Source organism: Rana temporaria, chromosome 3 (genome assembly GCF_905171775.1).
Source record: "Rana temporaria chromosome 3, aRanTem1.1, whole genome shotgun sequence".
Lineage (NCBI taxonomy): Eukaryota > Metazoa > Chordata > Amphibia > Anura > Ranidae > Rana > Rana temporaria.
This window is the reverse complement of record NC_053491.1, coordinates 361,099,108-361,115,984: the sequence shown is the minus strand read 5'-3', so window position 1 is coordinate 361,115,984 and position 16,877 is coordinate 361,099,108. Positions and strand designations below refer to the sequence as shown.

Sequence of the window (16,877 nt, the reverse complement as noted above, 5' to 3'; positions counted from 1 at the left end):
CCCAGTCAATTTCTATTTTATAAAGTGTCTAAATGCTGTAACAACCTAACAAAACTGACCTTAGTTTACAGACTAACTTTACTATAATACATTAAGCTTGTGTATTACAGAGGTATTTATATTTAAAAAGTTAAATTGTGGCCGGAACTCCGCTTTAAGCTCTGCTGTACAGGGACTGTAAGAGGTTTATATAAGATCTAATTTAAGTACATATGAGTAGAACTAAAGGCAAACATTTTTATTTTGTATAGAGTAAGTTGGGTCATGTCCACTTTCTTTTTTCGCTGTCTGTGTCCCATTGGAAATTTTACATTTATTTGTCCAATAGCTAAAACATGAAGTCAGAGGAAATCTGTCACCAGAACTAGTGTTCCCACTGCAAGATTTCTCCTCCAATACTGCTTCAGGGACAGTCCAAAATGTCTAATTTTGGGAAAAATAGTGTGACTCTCTCTTATGGGGGGAAACAGACATCTATAAAAACCTGATAGGTGTGCTAACTTTTTCACTCTATCCAAAACTAAAAAAAGTTGTCTTTTAGTTGTATTTTGAATTGCTTGTATTTAAAGTTTTTGTAAAAGTTAATTTGAATTGTTTTTCTAAAATAGCAAACATGTAAAATTTGCTCTGTGCAATGGTTTTGCACAGAGCAGCCCGATCTTGCTTTTTTGGGGTCCCCTGCAGGTAGTTCTTGCTGCTTGTCTGAGTGCCCTATAGGAAGCCACTTACAGGGGTTGTAAACCCTCGTGTTTTTACACCTAATGCATCCTATGTCTGCCCCCCCCCGTTTTATTTACCTGAGCCCTGAATTTCCGTGGGTGCGATTCCGCATCGCTCTCTCCACGGCTTCTCGGCTCTTGATTGGATAGATTGATAGCAGCACAGCCATTGGCTCCTGCTGCTGTTTAATAAAATCTAATGACGCGGCCAAGTCATACACTCGGCGTCCATAGACGCGGAGTGTATGACACAGAAACGCGCCTGCAAGGTTACCCCCTCGGGATAGAGCCTCCCAGAGGGGTCATCTAATGCGGGGAGGAGCCCGAATTGGACCCCAGAAGAGGCCGATCGGGGCCACTCTGTGCAAAACGAACTGCACAGTGGAGGTTTAAAAAAAAAAATACTTGAACAAAAGGGCCATGACCGAAAAAGGTCTGGCGATCAACACCCGGCCAATGACTGAGAGCACTAGCAGGGGGCTGTCCTCTGTCAGAATACATTAGTTCAGTGTGGCAGATCGCTGTACTAACAAATTAGCTTACGGAAGTCCAATGGTATACATAAGCCTGTTTTTACATGTATCTGGGTCTTTGCTTTGTGCTGAGTTGGTGAGAAAGTGTCTACCTCTTGACCTATGAGATGTTTCTAAAACTGAATATGACTTATCCCAGTTTCTCCTTTAGCATCTATAGAAGCATCCCTGCTGGTATTGGCTGTCATATGATCTGACACCATAACTTTTCATGTGACAACACTGAAGAAATTACACTTTTCTACAATGTAAAGTAGTGAGTGTACAGCTTGTATAACAGTGTACATTTGCTGTCCCCTCAAAATAACACACAGCCATTAATTTCTAAACATCTGGCAACAAAAGTGAGTACACCCCTAAATGGAAATGTCCAAATTGGGCCCAAACTGTAAATATTTTGTGTGGCCACCATTATTTTACCAGCATTGCCTTAACCCTCTTGGGCATGGAGTTCAGAGCTTCACAGGTTGCCACTCTTCCACTCCTCCATGACGACATCACATGGCTGGTGGATGTTAGAGACCTTGCGCTCCTCCACCTTTCGTTTTGAGGATGCTCAAATAGGGTTTAGGTCTAGAGACATGCTTGGCCAGTCCATCACCTTTACCCTCGACTTCTTTAGCAAGACAGTGCTCATCTTGGAGTTGTTTGAGGTCGTTATTTTTAAATACTGCCCTGCCGCCCAGTCTCCGAAGGGAGGGGATCATGCTCTGCTTCAGTATGTCACAGTACATATTGACATTCATGGTTCACTCAATGATCTGTAGCTTCCCAGTGCTGGCAGCACCCATGCAGCCCCAGACCATGACACTCCCACCACCATGATTGACTGTAGGCAAGACACAGTTGTCTTTGTACTCTTCACCTGGTTGCCGCCACACACACTTGACACCATCTTAAGCAAACAGGACATGTTTCCAGTAATCCATGTACTTAGTCTGCTTGTCTTCAGCAAACTGTTTGCGGGCTTTCTGATGACAGCCATGCAGACTAATTTGATGCAGTGTGCGGCGTATGGTCTGAGCACTGACAAGCTGACCCGACCCCACCCTTTCAATCTCTGCAGCAATGCTGACAGCACTCACATCTATTTTCCAAAGACAACCTCTGGATATGACACTAAGCACATGCACTCAACTTTTTTGGCTGACCATGGTAAGGCCTGTTCTGAGTGGAACCTGTCCTGTTAAATCGCTGTATGGTCTTGGACACTGTGCTGCAGTTCATTTTCAAGGTCTTGCAAATCTTATAGGCTAGGCCATCTTTATTTAGAGCAATAATTTATTTTTTCAGATTCTCAGAGTTCTTTGCCATGAGGTGCCATGTTGAAAATCCAGTGACCAGTATATGAGAGTGAAGAGCGATCACTAAATTTAACACACCTGCTCCCCATTCACACCTGAGACCTTGTAACACTGAGTCACATGACATCGGGGAGGGAAAATGGCTAATTGGGCCCAATTAGGACATTTTCACTTAATCGTGTACTCTTGTTGCCAGCAGTAAATCCCACTTTTTGACTTTTACTTACAGGTAAGCCTATAATAAGGCTTACCTGTAGGTATAAAGAATATCTCCTAAACCTGTACGGTTTAGGAGATATTCCTCTCGCAATGCGCCGCTGATTGCAGCGGCGCAGGGGGGGATTGCTCGCCTGAAGGGCCGGCCCTTGCTGGAATGAAATCTCCCGCGCGCATGCGGCGATACCCGGAAGACGCGGCGATACCCGGAAGACATGCCGAGTCAAGATGACATCTCGCTCGGCGTGGACCAGGTAAGTTCTCTTCTCCTCGTTCCGAGGTAAGTATTTCATAATGAGCTAGTATGTGGTGCATACTAGCTCATTCTGGCTTTTGCCTTGCAGGTGTAAAAAAATTAAAATTGTATATGCGGGTTTACAACCGCTTTAATGGCTGTGTTGAGTTATTCTGAGGGGACAGCATATTTACATTGTTATACAAGCTGTACACTCACTACTTTACATTGTAGCAAAGTGTAATTTCTTCAGTGTTGTCACATGAAAAGATAAAATGTGAGGGGTGTACTCACTTTTGTGAGATACTGTATATCTGAACTGGCAGCACTATGATGTGTACATTAGTGTGGCCTATGTCAGAGAGTTCAGGAAAAACTGTTGCCACTGACCGCAATCAGTCAGTGTTTCCTTTTAATACTAATACTACACTGGGGGGGCTAAACACTTGTCTGGTTATAGGCAGCTGTCAGATGTTTTGATAAACAGTATATTATGTTTTCCTTGCGAGTAGCATTCAGAAAGTGTTTCTCATGTGGTACTGTTTAATCTGCCTGTAATGTAACAGTCATCAGTGAAATTAGGGTTACTCCAATACTGAAAGCGACAAGCATAGATATTCAAAATGCTGTTCTCACAGGCTTTGCAAACTTTTCTCACCTACATTAAAAAGAGGCTAGTAGTTAATTGAAAGGAACTGCGAGTACTGTTGGGGGTGAAGGGTTCAGCTCAAGCAATAAAAGGGTTAAATGCGTGCACCATCTAGAGCAGGAGTCTCCCAACTTACTAAGAAAAGGGCCAGTTTACTGTCCTTCAGGCTTAAGGTGGGCCAGACTGTGGTCAGTGGGAGTAGACAATGCCCTGGCACGTCATTGGTTTCAATGGGAGGAATAATGCTGCCCCATTGTTGATCAATGAGAAGAATAAATCTCCCCCCCAGGCTGCACAGATCTAGAGGGATATGAAATACTCCCTTAACCACTTCCCGACTGCCGAACACACATATGTCGTAAAGACCTACTGCAGGCAAACTCCAGCATCCACATAGATATAAAAATAGAAAGGAACGCTCCTTGCGCAAAGATCGATACAAAACAATTTATTTGAGAATAAAAAAAGATCCACTCACATTTAGTGCAGCTCAAGTAAGCATATAGAAAAACGACCAGTGTTTCAAACCAGTAAGATAGCCACCACATCACAGCCTGCGTCACACGTCCCTAGCTCCACCCTCGCCCCAGGTGACACATTTCTTCTGACAAAATGTTGAAACTAGGAACGTGTGACGTAGGCGGTAATGTGGCGCCCATCTTTGTGGTTTCTATATGACACCTTGAATGGACTTTGGGCTGATCGATCGAACGTTTAGTTCTGATATATTTTGTTGATATATATATATATAAGTGCTACACCTTCATTTTCATTTTTATCTAATTGTTGGCAGCTTTTATCATTGTTCGTTTATATTTTTCTTGTATTAAGCGCAACAAATTCATTTATTTTTATTGCACATATACATTGGCAGAATGGCACAGGCAGGCAAATGGGCATACCTGTACGACCCTTTGAATTTGCCGCCTATTGGGTGGCAGTGTTTTTATTGTGTCTGTAGTTGGGGCTTTAAAGTGATATTAAACAATTTTTTTTTTTTTTTTAAATAACAAACATGTCATATTTACCTCCCCTATGCAGTGGTTTTGTACAGAGCAGCCTAGCTCCTCCTCTTCTCAGGTTCCTCGCCAGCGCTCCTGGCCCCTCGATCCGGCCGAGTCCCCCCTACTGCAAGCTGCTCTTTGTGTCCATTCAGACACAGAGCCACGGCTCAGCCCTGCCCCCTCCTCTCTCCACATTGGCTTACTGACTTTGACAATGGCACCCTGTTGCTGTCTCAGCCAATCAGGAGGGAGAGTCCCAGACAGCTGAGACTTGTGCAACAATGCTGGATCGAGATGGGGCTCATGTAAGTATTAGGGGGGCTGATGCACACAGGTTTTTACATTTTTAATGCATAGAATGCATTAAGATAAAAAAAAATCTGACTTTAGTATCACCATAAGTTCAGAACATCAATGGATTTTTAAAAGTGTAATGTGTGTTTTAATGTGCTTTCAGATTAAAGTGGTTGTAAAGGCTGAAGGTGTTTTACCTTAATCCATTCTGTGTGTTAGAATCCCCCCCTAATTCTTACCTGAGCCTCATCTTGATCCAGCGCTGTGTTTGAGAGCAGTGGTGCTCTCTACCTCTGCATTGACTCGGAGATATCAGCGGGAACGTTTGCTCCTGCTGCTATCGCAAGTAGAGAGCAGGGCTGAGGTGTGTGTCAGTCAATGGACACACCGCGTGGCTTAGAATCAAGCTCGCACAGTTGCTCTCATTGTGGCTTGCTATGGGGCAGTCAGCATAGGATGAGGTGAGAGAAGATGAGGATCGGGGCTGCTATTATTTAAATACAATTTGAACCTTTACAATCACTTTAATGATACTACTGCACAGCCTACTTGCATATGTGCTATTTGGTGGCACTGCTTTTAGCCTGTTTGGATTTTGTAGGCCCTTTATCTTCATTCCACACCCCAATCCACTGTAATGTCGGTGTACAGGTCTGAGGCAACTTGGCTTATGCCCTCCCTTGTTGGAGCAGACATTGCAGAGTCTGCCAAAACTTTTAATAGTTTAAAGCCCCTCTCCTAGATAAATTTACTTCCTAAACAAAAAATGTTGGGCTGAAGGCTATAAAAGAAACCTGCTATGAGGAAAACAGAGGCTGCTATTGCTGAGTTCTGTTAACATTTTTAGAAAATGCATGAAGATGACACATTGAGTTTTCCTGGAGAAAAGTCCTGTATAATATGAAGTGGCAAGCTCAGGGTGTACATGAAACAAAAAACTTGTATGAGCAGATCAATGTTCCCTTGGGTGATCACTGCAATTGACCTGTAGTCTTGGTAGGCCCACACCTTCCACCTTCCACACCTAGGCCCACACCTTCCACACCTAGGCCCACACCTTCCACACCTAGGCCCACACCTTCAACCTTCCACACTTAGGCCCACACCTTCCATCCTTCCACACCTTCCAACCTTCCACACCTAGGCCCACACCTTCCATCCCTCCACCGCCCACACCTAGGCCCACACCTTCCATCCTTCCACACCTAGGCCCACACCTTCCATCCTTCCACACCTAGGCCCACACCTTCCATCCTTCAACCTTCCACACTTAGGCCCACACCTTCCATCCATCCACACCTTCCACCTTCCATCCTTCAACCTTCCACACCTAGGCCCACACCTTCCATCCCTCCACCGCCCACACCTAGGCCCACACCTTCCATCCTTCCACACCTAGGCCCACACCTTCCATCCTTCCACACCTAGGCCCACACCTTCCATCCTTCAACCTTCCACACCTAGGCCCACACCTTCCACCTTCCATCCCTCCACCGCCCACACCTAGGCCCACACCTTCCATCCTTCCACACCTAGGCCCACACCTTCCATCCTTCAACCTTCCACACCTAGGCCCACACCTTCCATCCTTCAACCTTCCATACCTAGGCCCACACCTTCCACCTTCCACACCTTCCATCCTTTTGTTGCACCAAATTGACAGAATGGGTAACTTTGATCAATAGTGGTGGGGCATGGATAAACTTTTAAAAGCAGGTTTGTATAAATATATATATAACCTGCCTATATCTTGGGACCTAATGATAATTTTGATGTGTGGTTTTCTCTGAAAGTAACGTCTGCATAAACCATTTTTTTTTTTCATAACAAAATTTTAAATAACATGGGTTTTTGACAGATTTAAGTTGATTCAATAGCATCACTACTTAATGCGGCTTGGGGCAAGTATGCTTGAGCAAGGTTTCTGATTTTCCTTGCTGCATGATGGTTGGAGGTCAGTGATTTCAGATACTGAAGCCAGAGATCGGAAATAGCTTTTCCAGGAGGTCAGCAGTCTCCATTGTTTTCAGTAGAGGTTTCCTTCAGAGGAAAAAAAAAAAAAAAAGCTGCAAAACGTATGCCATGCTACGCATGGGGTGACTATAGCATTAGTTTACAGCATTTCTTTTTTCTTAAAGGAAACCTCTACTGAAAAATATGGAGGCTGCTGGCCTCCAGAAATTGCTGGTTCTTATCTCTGGCTTCAGTATCAGAAATCGCTGACCTCAAATGATCATCTTGTCTATGCCCAAGTTAAATTTGGATACTGCAGACCTTAATTTATTTGTATCTAAAGCCAAATAGTTTATTTTAGTTTTAAATAGATTATGGAAATCCTCTTGGTTGTTACCACAAGTGTTCATACTAGATTTTCCCCTCTATTCCAGTTATGACAGCTTAAAACTTTGTATTTTTCCTTACACTCTGTCCTGCTAACAATGGTCCCCAAGATAATTGGGGCATATTTATCCAGTAGGGATTCAAATATCAGGGGAGCAAACCCTTCACGACTCTCACCAAAAATTAATACAACAAATGTTTGATCATAGATTATACTTTTGAGGGATTTTTTTTTTCCTTGCAGCACTGGGGTCCCCTATTCGAATTGCGATTAGCTCGCTACCGGCATAGAGTTTGCATGTACCCCTTGTGCTTGCACAGGGTTTCCTCCATCACTCAAAAGACATACTGATAAGTTTATTGGTTCCTGTCTAAAGTGGTCATAGTGTGCCTGCATGTGAGGCAGGGACATTAGCCTGTAAGCTTCTTGAGCGTGGGGACTGATGTGATTGTGCAGTATGTAAAGAGATATATGTAAATTGTCAGCACAATATAGATACTTGAAGTAAATGTCTTACGTGCAGGCTCTACAATAGTCCATATCAGGGGCGGACTGACCATTGAGGCTCTCGGGCACTGCCCGAGGGCCCCATGCCCTTGATATGTCCGAAACCGACATGTTTTTGATGTGAAAATCCAGAGATTTTAGCTGCCCAGCCTCTGCACTGCCTCCTGGCGTGGTGGCCATCTGTAAGCCCCGGGGCCCCATACTCTTCTATTGCCCGGGAGCCCCATGAGTTGTCAGTCCGCCCCTGGTCCATATACCCCAGCCCCACTACCCCAGCCTGTTAGTTTACAGTCACTTTGAATGTTTGTGGAACCTTCTATTCCTGGCTAACCAAATCGGAACTTTATATTCTGACAGTTGGTAGGGTGGAGGAATTAAAATTTAGCATAAAGACACGTTTTAGCTGCAACATTAAAACGAATAGTGTCTTTTAGGCACTCGAGAATATTGCAGCTATGGACTTTTGAAAAAATATATAAATAAGCAACATAATTAGTGGAGCCAAATCTGGCATATGTACCACTGCATTGTGTCCTGCTGCTGGGGGAGTGTTATCTCCTTACAGAAACTATGTTAATCCTTTGCTTCCAAAGATGTCTTTGGCAGTATTGTAAGGAGATCCTGGTAAGATCTGTGAAGATTCAGGGAGGGAGCAGTGGGGGAGATGTAACATGCTTAAAGGATTCAGCCATTGTTGGAAAGTTAGGCCCCCACCCTCTGCGCTCATTCATGCATACAGAATTCGCTGTGTCAGGGGGGTCCCTTTAAATGGAGCAGGGAGGGGGCATGCTTCTTCCCTTTACACATTCCGCCCTCCCCTGCTGCATGAATGCTGCTTTTCTTTTTTTTTTTTCCAGACTGTTCAAGAAGGACTGCTGTGTAGAAAATCTGTGAAGTTAGTTTTGTGCTTTTAAGCTTGGTTTATCTGTTAACCACCTTTTCAAAGAGAACAAATAGTGTGACAAGATTGTACTAAATGAAATTCTGTACCTTGTGCAGATCAATAAAGGCTTAGTTACACTAGTGGCAGCGCAATCTGTGGTGGATTACTTTTTAAAGGGTGCTTGGCAGGTGGTAAAAGGCGTTATTTCCTTTTCATCTCCTGTTTTACACCCAAAACCCCATACCACCTTCACCTAAATAAGTAGAATTGGCGGGTGGTACTGCCTGCTGTATGCAGTGAGGGGGAAAACATTTTTAACACCCCAACCAGAAGTGTTAACTAGTCAAAAAATGGGAGAAAATGTTCTTTCGTTTATAGTATTTTAAAGTGGAACTCTGCGCATAATTTAAAATTTTAATGCTGCAGTGTTACTTGCATTAAAGCGGATCTCCGCTGAAAAAAATATATTAAAAGCCAGCAGCTACAAATACTGCAGCTGTTGACTTTTAATATTAGGACACTTACCTGTCCTGGAGTCCAGCGCCGTCGGCAGCAGAGGACGAGCAATCGCTCGTCTCTCTGCTGCCCCCACCGCCATCCTTGGTGAGGGAACCAGGAAGTGAAGCATTGCGGCTTCACTGACCGGTTCCCTACGGTGTATGCGCGAGTCATGTGCGCCGTGCTCACTGGTCCCCACTGTGTTCTGGGAGCCATGTGTTTCCCAGAACACAACGGGGGGGACGGGATCTGACGTCATGCCCGCAGTCTACCCACAGACTGTGTGGCCGGAAGTGGGTGCAAATACCTGTCTTTAGACAGGTATCTGCACCCCCCTTCCCCCTGAAAGGTGTCAAATGTGACACCGGAGGGGGGAGGGTTACGATGAGCGGAAGTTCCACTTTAGGGTGGAGCTCTGCTTTAACATAGTCCATTTCGTTTTTTTTTTTCTCAAACCCCTCCCCCTCAGTAACATAGTTTTATTACTTGCAGATCCTATCAGCAGTGCCATTATTTTCCAATGTTCTTGGCTGTCAAGAAAAATTGGCAGTTAGAGGGGGTTGCAACAAACCATATAGGGGCTTATATTGATGAGCTTTGTTTGATGTCCATTTGAAATGCACATCAAATGTAGGTTAGCTAGTTGCCATATTCTTTAATAGAACAGTACACAAGACAGTTATACTCACCTGTTCTCCAATATGCCTGTGAGTTTCTTTGCTGGCATCTTCTCCCTCGTTTTGTTTTCTTTCCATGTGGCGGTTTTTGGCTGTCTTGATTAGCCGCTACAGGATGACGTCACTCCTGTGTATGTGCGGAAGAAACTCATCCTGAAAATGTAAATGAAGCTGCGCATCTGCAGCTCCATTTTTATTTTTCAGACATTTTTGACCAGGCACGTTGTTTGTTTATTTTGTTGCAGAAGAGACATTGCATATTTCTTCTGCAATAAAGATCCTGCCTGTTTGCACTTATTATTTTTTTTTAACCTTTTAGTTCCATTTTAAGACCAACTTGCTTTGCATTGCACTGTTTCTTTGGATGCCATGTGTCCTATTAAAGGTGTGTTCTTGTCAAGGTGTCCTTGCACTGCTTGGGTGGATATAATGGTCAGCCCTTATTTGAAGTTAATAAACAGTTAAGGCCCTCCTCATGTTGACCACAAGTGCGGCCCCCAACACTTCCAGAGGACTGCACAATAGCAGCATACTTCCATACATTGTGCCAGGTTAAGCAGCCTATTCAAAATAATTGGGCTAAATTACACCTCAACCAAAAATTTTGGTCCTGCTGCATTTTTTTGCAGCCTATTCCAATGTAAGCTGAAGAAGTTGGTGTGCAAAAACCGCCAGAATTGAAAATTGGTGAGTGCTAACCTGGCTCACTCTCATCATCCATAGATGTGTACTCCCCTCAATCTGACAGCAGTGGCTTTTTGGCTATTATGTACATAGAGTAGTTAGAGCTGTACAATTCTGGCTAAAATGAGAATCACAATTTTTTTACTTAGAAGATAGATCACAATTCTCATGGTGTAACATCATCCTTCACATTAAAACAAAAAACAAATTAATTGAAGTGTATTTTTTTCCCCAAAAATTGCATTTGAATGACCGCTGGGCAAATACAGCATGACATAAAATATTGCAGCAATTGCTATTTTAGTCCCTAGGGTCTCTGCTAAAATATATATAATGTTGGGGGGTTCCAAGTAATTTTCTAGCAAAAAATATTGACAGAAAAAGATTTAGACTTTACGTGGTTAAACTTCCTGCATTTACAAACAGAAGTTTGATTGAAGAAGGAAGCGTTAGTTACAATGTTTCAAGTTGTTAAAAACTTGGCAGACTGATTTTTTTCTTTACACACACAGAAGTTTATCCCTTTGATCTAAGAAGGAAGCATTCGTTACAATGTTTCCTGTTAACTTGGCAGACTGCCCTGATATTCTCTTTTGACAGCGGATAAGTCTCTCCACTTATGTAAAAGAATCGGCAAACTCTGCATTGGAGATTGTCAGGGGGGTTGAATCGAGATCACAACTTTTTAATGATTAATTGTGCAGCTCTAAGGCCTCGTATACACGGACGGACTGTCCGCTGAAAACGGTCCGCCGGCCATGGAAGGTCAATGCTTCAACGCAAGCGTCGATTCACGCATGCGAGGGCTTTCGGCCGAGCGGACATGTACGGTGAGTCTGTACAGACGACCGAACATGTCCGACGGACAGGCTTCCAGTGGACATGTTTCTTAGCATGCTAAAAACATTTGTCCGCTGGAAACCTGTCCGATCCGCCGGAAAATTGTCCGGTCGGACGTACAGACGACCGAACATGTCCGCTGAAACTGTGTACGGGATCTTAGAGTAGTGTAATGCCTTGTTTCCACTGAGCGGATCGGTTTGGTACGGTTCGGTTCGGTACGCTCTTTTGGGTGTTTCCATTATGAAAGTGTGCCATAAAACCGAACCGTACCGGACCATTCTGGGTCCTGCTTCAGATGTGGGGCCATAGAAAATGGAACGGTTCCATTAGGGCGGAGATGCAATACATTCCACTGATTGGTGGACGTGCTAGGCATTTTTTCTAAATCCTGTATGGTCCCGACGGTCCGATTTGCTGTGGAAATGCTCACGAGAATAGACCGGTCCGTTCTAAACCGTTCCAAATCTACTGACCCGAACCGTTCGGTTCAGTGGAAACAAGGCTTAAGTGTTCACTGTTCTGGCCAAGTCTGCAAATTACAGTCCCGTAGACTTCAATAGGACCCTCTCTGATCAGTTCAAATATTGGCGGCTTCAGCCATCGTGTGAAAAGAATATTGGACTGAGGTATGCATCTGTGGAGGATGGGTTAGTAGGTTGATGACCTGAGAAAATCAAGTCCCATGAAGTTATGGGGGAAAGAACAGGAATATTTCTCCTGGGAATGGAGCAAAGCTAAGATCGTGACAAGTAGCTTGGTAAAAACCCAGGGGGACATGGGAAGGAAAACAAGTTGGAAATGCTGACTGCACAACACCACTGTGTGATCTCTCTAATCCAAGGAAGGACCAAATAGGTGTTGTCCTTCAAAAGACAGACCCGTTTGGTGGATGGAAGTTTAGTTTATCAGCATCATCAGAGGGTAAAGCTCTAGTTGGAAAGATCCTTAGTTATGACAGCAAGGGTATGGAAAGCTGCTATTGGGCATGTTGAAAGAAAAGTGGGTGTAAAAAAGGCCTCTAACCTTTTATTCACTGGGTCCTTGGTCTAACAAGACACCATCACTGTAAATGATAATTTGGTGTTCCGAGAGTTGACAGGGTCCATCAAAGGGACCATCTGTTTCGGCATTAAGCTATCCTTGATAGGATATGGCTAAGCAAAACATTTTGGAGGAGTGAATACCCTTTTCAGGGTGATACCAGTCACCATACTGGATAGGCTCTAAGAGTGAATGGACTGATAATGTCTTGGCAGGCTTGGGTATTTGTAGGGACCCCATGTGCAATACCTAGGGGTAAGCAGACTCAAGCTGCTGAACAAGAGTGTCCTGCATCAATAGTGGTAGAAAATCATATTCTTAACCTCTTGGTGGGTGGGCCTTAACGCAGAGAGGCCACATATATGCTAACTTGCATATAAACAGCTGTACCAAGAGCACGCTTCGGCACAGTTACCAGTGGCTAATGGAGATCTTCAGATTCTCTACTTGTGATCAGGAGCTTTATTATAATGTGACAGCCAATCTTGGTGGTTACCTGATCACAAAAATTAAAGGACCAGGATGTATTTTCACTTTTGCGGTCAGATTTGAGAAAAACACACTATATGTTTTTATGTGTTTTCATTCACACGTACCCCAAAAAAAGAAAAGAACAAAAAATGACCTTCAGTCATGACCCCACCTTAGATTCAGCTGAAAGCTAAGAATTTCTCGACAGTCTCAGTGTCTTTGTCCCTATACAGACCATGCTATCCCTTATTAACTTGCAGTGCAGGAGGGTGGTTGGTAAAATATTTTAACCTCTTGTTAGGACAAGTGTTGAAATTAAGTTTACAGCTGATAATGAAGAGCTGCACACAGTAAATGCAGGGTTAAATTTGTGAAATATTGATCCATAGCACCCTCCTAAAAATTGCAAAGAAGGGAAATCATGTAAGGATTGAAAAGGTAATCAGCAATTATAATTTTTTTTGCTACCTTTATGGGAACATGTAACACATTTAAAGTATATGTTCTGTTTGATTGCAAAAGTAGAAATACACTTTAAGCTTGGATGAAATTTCACCCAAAATCATCTAATTTTGATCAATTCCTCAGATGGAGAGTTGTGATCATTCTCCTCCACCGCTTTCTCAGGCAAATTGTCTTCAACCAAGACAGAAATTGATCTAGAAGGTGAGACTAATGGCCTGAAAACACGATCAGAAAACTTTACGAAAAATATCCCTTTTGGAATCAATCGTATGATAATCTGATCGTTGGTACACAGCGTTCGAGAGCCGATCATGACAGATCACCCGATATTATCTCAAGGGACAAGCACACAAACAATTCTCTTACGATACCAAATCATGCAATTTCCATTTAATCAGTACAGCAGTTGTTTGAAAATACAATACAAATACACCACAGCACATTATGTCTGAATTTCTGTTCTGTCATACGAGAATTTTCTTCACTTTAGTAAACGCTTCATTTTTGATATGAGACTAGCATTCAAATAAAAAAATATGATCATTCGTCCAATAATCTCATTTAGCCAGATTCAGGGAGAGATACACCGGCGTATCAGTAGATACGCCGTCGTAACTCCGAATCTGCGCCGTTGTATATTTAAGTGTATTCTCAAATTGAGATACGCTTAAATGTAGCTAAGATACGACCGCCGGCGCCGGCGTATCTTAGCTGTCTGTTTACGCTGGCCGCTAGGGGTGTGTACGCTGATTTACGCTTAGAATGCGCAAATCAGCGAGATACGCCTATTCACGAACGTATGCTTTCCCGTCGCAGTAAAGATACGCCGTTTACGTAAGGCGTTTTCAGGCGTAAAGATAAACCACCAAAAAGATGGCGCAGCCAATTTTAAGTATGGACGTTGGAACCGCGTCGAATTTTGAAATTTTTACATCGTTTGCGTAAGTCGTCTGTGAATGGGGCTGGCCGTAATTTACGTTCACGTCTAAACCAATGAGTCTTTGCGGCGTAATTTGGAGCAGGTGCACTGGGTTACGTCCATGGACGGCGCATGCCAATTTGAATTAGTCGCGCTTACGCCGGCACATTTACGCTACGCCGCCGTAACTTAGGACGCAAGTGCTTTGTGAATACAGCACTTGCCTCTCTAACTTGCGGCGGCATAGCGTAAATACGATACGCTACGCCGGCTCAAACATATGCCGCCCTACGTGAATCTAGGTAATTATGTGTACTAGGCATAAAGGAGCTCACATATGACCCCTGTTATCTATAGCTTCTAATAGGGCCGAAATTATGCATGTGAAATCCGAAATTGCGTCAGAAAATTCCTCCCTAGACAAGTAGGCAGGCTAAGCTGCCAAGGGCCAGCAGAGTCCCCAAAGGAAGACGGGGCAACTATCTGAACATAAACAGAGGGTACTAGAGCCCTGTGAATATCGGGTAATTCCACCCCCAGAGTCACATGCTGAGTCTGAGCTAGCAAATCCGTATGATCCTTTACCCCTGTGCTTGTGATCTGCCATGTGTAGTGTAAAAGTGTACCCTGAGGGTTGCTCCTGACCTCTGCTGTAGTGGAGAGGGAAGGGGTAACCTTTCTGTGCCAGGCACTGTAGGCTGTTTGCACCCAAATAGGCATCCATAGTGGGCATACCCTGAAGGGGTCTTTAGGGACAGGACTCAGGCACACCACAGGCCTGGACCTGCATAGCACCCTGTGGCTAACTTAGCTCAATACATTACATACCAAGGTGAGTACCCACAATGGATCTGTGCTTACAACAATACAGGCCAGCTCTTCATTTTTATTCAAACAGGGGTCCAAGTATGGCACCCAAGGCTCAGCTGAGGAGTCTACTGATCCAGGAGCTGCAAGAGGCTATGGTGCATCCAGGATTCTTGATAGAAGAATCAACATAGAGAAAAGGCCTCCATAGGAAAGAGGTAAAGGCTGCTTTTACACTGGGGACGACAGGTCGGTTGGCGGTAAAGAGCTGCTAGTTTTAGTGGCGCTTTATCACTGTTTAAGTGGTGATTTTTGACTGCTAGCGAGTGCTTTTAACCCGTTCTTGCAGCACTGCCTATTCATTCCAATGGGCAGGGGCGGTGTAGGAGAACTGTATGCAGCAAAAGTGCCCTTTAAGATATGGTTTCCTATGGGACACATGCACTAAAAATTAAACATAGATATGTTTAATTTTCAGCCACTGCATATTTGGAAAGGGTCAATGACTTTTTTTTTAACTCAAAACTGCTTTTTTTGGTTCAATGGAGAAGCTGCAGGAAAGCATGTAGTGCCTTTTTGCCGCAATTTGCTTTTTTTAATCTGCCCAACAACAAATTTGCAAACAAAAAACATAAAAACCATAAATCGCAGCAAAAAGCACTGCAGAAACGGATCAAAAGCAAACTGCATAGGTGTGAACCGAGCCTTATGCTGGCCATACACATACACGTATCGATTTTCGGACGAGAATATTCGTAAGGAAAATCTTTTTACATTCACTGAAAATTTCACGTGCTTTAAAAAATTCAGTTTTAAAATAAATGTAATTTCTGAATGAAAATCACATACATGGTCTGAAAATTCCTTTGACCAAGAAGTTCTCTATTCTGCACTTTCAAATTTTCCGGTCACTGTGGTCATAAACGAACGTCGATTTGACCCCACTAACAATTAGAAAACATTCTTAACATTACTTTATTTATATAGTATATCTCTTCTGTCTGTTATTCTCAGAGTTACATAGTTGGTAAGGTTGAAAAAAGACACAAGTTCAACCTGTGTGTGTGTGTGCTTTTATATCAGTATTACATCATGTATATCATGGTCGTTCAGGTGCCTAGCTAATAGTTTTTTGAAATGATCTATGCTCCCCGCTGAAACCACTGCTTGTGGAAGAGAATTCCACATCCTTAATGCCCTTAGAGTGGATTAGAGATTTTGCTTCCTAACCAAATAGTTGGTTATTTATATTTACCACTGCATTATAGATACTTAAGAATAAATTGCATTTTTTTTTTAACTTTACAAATCTTAATTATACACCACACTTTTTTTAAGGTTAAGATTAATCAAAACAATAATTCGCAAACTAATCGATTATGAAAAAAATGTGTTATTTGCGGTCCTAATCTGAAATATATACTATTCTAACGTATACTTCAGCTAAACTGGGCTTTATGGTCAAATGGGAGCAAGATATCCAGGAAAGTCTTGAACTTGAGGATTAGCATTTGATAGTGCAAGCAGCTTCGAGATCACTCATCAACACTTCTATTATTGAAGCAAACTATAAAGTATTGCTGAGATGGTATATGGTGCCGGCCAGATTAGCTACTTATGTCTCGGGAGTTTCATCCAAGTGTTTATGAGGTTGTGGCCAGAAAGGGACGCAATACCATATTTGGTGGCAATGTACCAAATGAGGCAGTCTACAACTTTATTTTTACTCTTACTCAAATTAATCTGATCAAGTCTCCAAAACACGCATTACTGTGATGTAAAGTGGA

The 16,877-nt window shown here is 43.1% G+C and overlaps 1 protein-coding gene across 1 annotated transcript in view; it reads right to left on the bottom strand.

Annotated features, from left to right (window-relative positions):
* WNT5B (Wnt family member 5B) overlaps window positions 1–16,877 on the bottom strand; it is a 198,788-nt gene that overhangs the window by 95,039 nt on the left and 86,872 nt on the right. The gene's annotated exons all lie outside the window — the stretch shown is intronic.